Source organism: Solanum lycopersicum, chromosome 2, assembly GCF_036512215.1.
Source record: "Solanum lycopersicum chromosome 2, SLM_r2.1".
In the NCBI taxonomy this organism is placed as follows: domain Eukaryota; kingdom Viridiplantae; phylum Streptophyta; class Magnoliopsida; order Solanales; family Solanaceae; genus Solanum; species Solanum lycopersicum.
Window position 1 is genome coordinate 23,559,745 of NC_090801.1, and position 5,464 is coordinate 23,565,208.

The 5,464-nt window shown below is 44.6% G+C and overlaps 1 pseudogene; it reads left to right on the plus strand.

The window, feature by feature from the left end:
* Positions 1-504: 504 nt before the first annotated feature.
* LOC138342275 (uncharacterized) lies at positions 505-4,440 on the plus strand (annotated as a pseudogene).
* The last annotated feature ends 1,024 nt before the right edge of the window (positions 4,441-5,464 follow it).

The following is a 5,464-nucleotide window of genomic DNA, read 5'->3' on the forward strand; positions in this document are numbered from 1 at the left end:
TTGATATTATATTGAAATGTTAAGGTTTAGATTGGTTGGTTCGCTCACATAGGAGGGTAAGTGTGGGTGCCAGTCGCGGCTCGGATTTGGATCGTGACAAACTTGGTATCAGAGCATTAGGTTCGTTGGTCTCATCACACAAGAACAGGTCTAGTAGAGTCTTAAGGAACGGTAGGGGGACGCCTTTACTTTTCCTTGAGAGGCTATAAGACTTTAGGAAAATTTCACTCTTTCATTCTTTCTTTCGTGCTACTACTTGAGTCCAATTGGTATCTAGGCGATACGAATTGGTATCTGACCATCTTCACTCTCTTTCGCAGATGGTTAGAACTAGAGCAACGACTACGCCAACACCAACACCGGCCAGACAAGAAACAACTGAGCCAGCCACTGGGGCTGTGGCTTGAGGAAGAATAGCGGCAAGGGGCCGTGGTAGAGGTCGTGGGAGGACGTCCTCTAAGGGAAGAAGACGAGCGCCTAGCCCATCTGATACTAGGGCAGTGACTCCTCCACCGACTGAGGAAGCGATAAGAGAGGGGGAGGATGGGGTGAATGAACAAGTGCAAAATGAGGAATTGCCACCCCAACCCACCCCAGAGATGATCAATCAGGTTCTCGCTTATCTTAGTGGGTTGTCTGATCAAGGTCAGGCACCTCCAGTGTTTTCTGCACCAACACCTCCGGTTTCAGAAGTACAACATGCAGCCACTATGGCTTCTCGTATGGAGGCCTCATTGGACATAGGCACATTTCCACGTCTGACTACCGGGCCTATAATGACAAACGATCAGCATGAACTTTTCAGTAAGTTCTTGAAATTGAAACCTCCGGTCTTCAAGGGTACTGAATCTGAGGATGCTTATGATTTTCTGGTTGACTGTCACGAGCTACTACACAAGATGAGTATAGTAGAACGGTTTGGTGTGGAGTTTGTGACTTATCAGTTTCAAGGGAACGCCAAAATGTGGTGGCGGTCACATATTGAGTGTCAACCAATAGAGGCACCACCTATGACTTGGGCCTCATTCTCTAGCTTATTTATGGAGAAGTATATCCCCCGAACTTTGAGGGATAGGAAAAGGGATGAGTTCTTGAGCCTAGAGCAAGGTAGGATGTCGGTCAATGCATATGAGGCTAAGTTTCGTGCATTATCCCAGTATGCCACCCAACTGTGTTTCAGTCCACAAGAGCGAATTCGCCGGTTTGTGAAGGGGTTGAGGTCAGAATTGCGGATTTCGGCCTTACAGATAGCGGCAACGGCAAAATCCTTCCAAGAGGTGGTAGACTTTGTGATAGAAGTGGAAGGAGTAAATCCAGACGACTTCACTACGACATCGACATCAAAAAGGTTTCGAAAGGGAGGTGAGTTTAATGGTGCTTACACTAGAGGACAGGGTTCGGGAAGTTACTCAGTCCGACCAATTCAGTCTTCACTACAGACTGTAGTTGGGGGACCACCTCAGACCAGTCAACACTTCTCCGAGAGACCTATGCTTGACTCCAGAGAGTGTTACGGATGTGGGGAGACTGGACATATTAGGAGAAATTGTCCAAAACAGAGTTACAGACCCCCAATAGGTAGAGGTAGAGGTGGTCATGGTAGAGGCCGTTATTCTGGAGGACGTGGTGGTCGAGGTAATGGTGGTCACCAAAATGGTCGAGGTGATGGGCAAACTGGAGCCACTACATCACAACATGGTAGGGGCAATGGACAGACAAACGATAGGGCCCATTGTTACGCTTTCCCTGGGCGGTCTGAAGCGGAGGCATCTGATGCTGTCATCACAGGTAATCTTCTGGTTTGTGATTGCATGGCTTCTGTATTGTTTGATCCTGGATCCACGTTTTCTTATGTATCTTCCTCATTTGCTAATGGTCTAAATTTACATTGTGAATTTCTCGATATGCCTATTCGTGTTTCTACTCCGGTGGGTGAGTCTGTGGTAGTTGAAAAGGTATATAGGTCTTGTTTGGTGAACTTTGTGGGGAGCAAAACTTATGTAGATTTGGTTATCTTAGAAATGGATGATTTTGATGTAATTCTGGGTATGACTTGGCTTTCTCCGCAATTTGCGATCTTGGATTGTAATGCTAAAACGGTGACGTTAGCCAAGCCTGGGAAAGATCCGTTAGTGTGGAAGGGTGACTACACTTCCAATCCGGTGCGTATCATCTCCTTTCTTCGTGCTAAGAAAATGGTTAGTAAAGGGTGTTTAGCTTTCTTGGCACATCTCAAGGATGACACTACCCAAGTACCTTCGATTGAGTCGGTTTCGGTAGTCCGCGAGTTTTTGGATGTGTTCCCTGCAGACCTTCCTGGTATGCCACCAGATAGGGATATTGGCTTCTGTATCGATCTTAAACCGGGTACTCACCCCATTTCGATACCCCCTTATAGAATGGCTCCCGCGGAGTTAAGAGAGTTAAAAGCCCAACTTCAAGAGTTGTTAAACAAAGGCTTTATTAGACCAAGTGCATCTCTTTGGGGTGCTTCGGTTTTGTTTGTAAAGAAGAAGGATGGGAGTTTTCGAATGTGTATAGACTACAGACAACTAAACAAGGTAACCATAAAGAACAAATATCCTCTTCCCCGCATTGATGACTTGTTCGATCAGTTACAAGGTGCTTGTGTCTTCTCTAAGATTGACTTGAGATCCGGTTATCATCAATTGAAAATACGGGCAACGGATGTGCCAAAGACTGCTTTTCGAACGAGGTATGGGCATTACGAATTTGTAGTGATGTCTTTTGGTCTTACGAATGCCCCTGCTGCATTCATGAGCTTGATGAATGGGATTTTTAAGCCATATTTGGACCTCTTCGTGATCGTATTTATTGATGATATATTGGTATACTCAAAGAGCAAGAAGGAACATGAAGAGCATTTGAGAATGGTGTTGGAAATGTTGAGGGAGAAAAAGCTTTATGCCAAGTTCTCTAAGTGAGTTTTGGCTAGATGCAGTGTCCTTCTTGGGACACGTGGTTTCTAAGGATGGAATGATGGTGGATCCTTCTAAGATTGAGACAGTGAAGAATTGGGTAAGACCTACTAATGTATCAGAAATAAGGAGCTTTGTTGGGTTAGCTAGCTACTACCATCGATTTGTCAAGGGATTCTCTTCTATTGCTTCCCAATTGACGAACTTGACTAAGCAGAATGTTCCATTTGTATGGTCGGACGAATGTGAGGAAAGCTTTCAGAAGCTCAAGACTTTGTTGACTACCGCACCTATCCTTACCTTGCCAGTAGAGGGTAAGAACTTCATTGTTTATTGTGATGCATCCTATTCTGGTTTGGGCGCAGTACTAATGCAAGAGAAGAGTGTGATTGCTTATGCTTCAAGGCAATTAAAGGTGCATGAACGTAACTATCCAACTCATGATTTGGAATTGGCTGCGGTAGTGTTTGCATTAAAACAATGGAGACACTATTTATATGGGGTTAAGTGTGAGGTCTACACGGATCATCGTAGCCTACAGTATGTCTTTACTCAGAAAGATTTGAACTTGAGATAGAGGAGATGGATGGAGCTACTAAAGGACTACGATATCACTATCTTGTATCATCCGGGAAAGGCGAATGTTGTAGCGGATGCTTTAAGTAGAAAGGCGGGAAGCATGGGAAGTCTAGCTCACTTGCACGCCTCTAGACGCCCATTAGCTAGAGAGGTTCAGACTCTAGCTAACGACTTGATGAGATTAGAAGTAAATGAGAAGGGAGGATTGTTGGCTTGTGTAGAGGCAAGATCTTCCTTTCTTGACAAGATTAAGGGAAAACAGTTTGATGATGAGAAACTGCGCAGAATTCAAGATAAAGTATTGCGAGGAGAGGCTAAGGAAGCACAAATTGATGAGGAAGGTGTTTTGAGGATCAAGGGAAGGGTATGTGTACCCCGCGTCGATGATTTGATCGACACTATTCTGACAGAGGCTCATAGTTCAAGGTATTCTATACATCCGGGTGCAACCAAGATGTATCGTGACCTAAAGCAACACTTTTGGAGGAGTAGAATGAAGCGTGATGTTGTTGACTTTATTGCCAAGTGTCCAAACTGTCAACAAGTAAAGTATGAACACCAAAGGCCCGGAGGAACACTTCAGAGAATGCCCATTCCTGAATGGAAGTGGGAGAGAATTGCAATGGACTTTGTGGTTGGTCTTCCCAAGACATTGGGAAAGTTTGATTCTATTTGGGTAATTGTTAATAGGTTAACTAAGTTTGCTCATTTTATTCCGGTTAAGGTGACTTACAATGCAGAGAAGTTAGCCAAGATCTATATCTCAGAAATCGTTCGATTGCATGAGGTTCCACTATCCATCATATCAGATAGAGGTACACAGTTTACTTCTAAGTTTTGGAAAACATTGCATGCGGAATTGGGTACTAGGTTGGACCTTAGTACTGCGTTCCATCCTCAGACCGATGGTCAGTCTGAGCGAACGATTCAAGTGTTGGAGGATATGCTTCGTGCGTGCGTGATAGAATTTGGTGGCCATTGGGATAGCTTCTTACCCTTAGCGGAATTTTCATACAATAATAGCTATCACTCGAGCATTGATATGGCTCCATTTGAAGCATTGTATGGTAGGAGATGTAGGTCTCCCATTGGTTGGTTTGATGCATTTGAGGTTAGGCCTTGGGGTACTGACCTTTTGAGGGATTCGATAGAGAAAGTAAAGTCTATTCAAGAAAAGCTTCTAGCGGCGCAAAGTAGACAAAAAGAATATGCAGATCGAAAGGTTAGAGACTTAGAGTTCATGGACGGTGAACAAGTCTTGTTGAAAGTTTCACCAATGAAAGGGGTGATGCGGTTTGGTAAAAGGGGTAAACTAAGTCCAAGGTACATTGGACCATTTGAAGTACTTAAGCGAGTAGGAGAGGTGGCTTATGAGTTAGGCTTGCCTCCAGGGCTGTCTGGAGTACATCCGGTATTCCATGTGTCGATGTTGAAAAGATACCATGGGGATGGAAACTACATTATCCGTTGGGATTCAGTTTTGCTTGATGAGAACTTGTCTTATGAGGAGGAGCCTGTTGCTATTTTAGATAGAGAAGTTCGCAAGTTGAGGTCAAGAGAGATTGCATCCATCAAGGTGCAATGGAAGAATCGACCCGTTGAAGAAGCCACTTGGGAGAAGGAGGCGGATATGCGAGAAAAATACCCACATCTGTTTACAGATTCAGGTACTCCTTTTCGCCATTGTTTTCCTTCTTTTGATCGTTCGGGGACGAACGATGGGTAAATTGGTATCTATTGTAACGACCTATTTAGTCGTTTTGAGCAGCAGATTTTATTCTGGAAAAACAGGCTGAGGCGACGGACCCAACGACGGACCGTCATGGGCACGACGGACCGTCGCAGGGTCTCGTTTCAAAACACTTAGAAAATCTGAAATTGGGTACTGAAAATCGACTCTCTGAACTTCGTAACGGAGTGGCAGGACGGACCGTCACAGGTGTGAC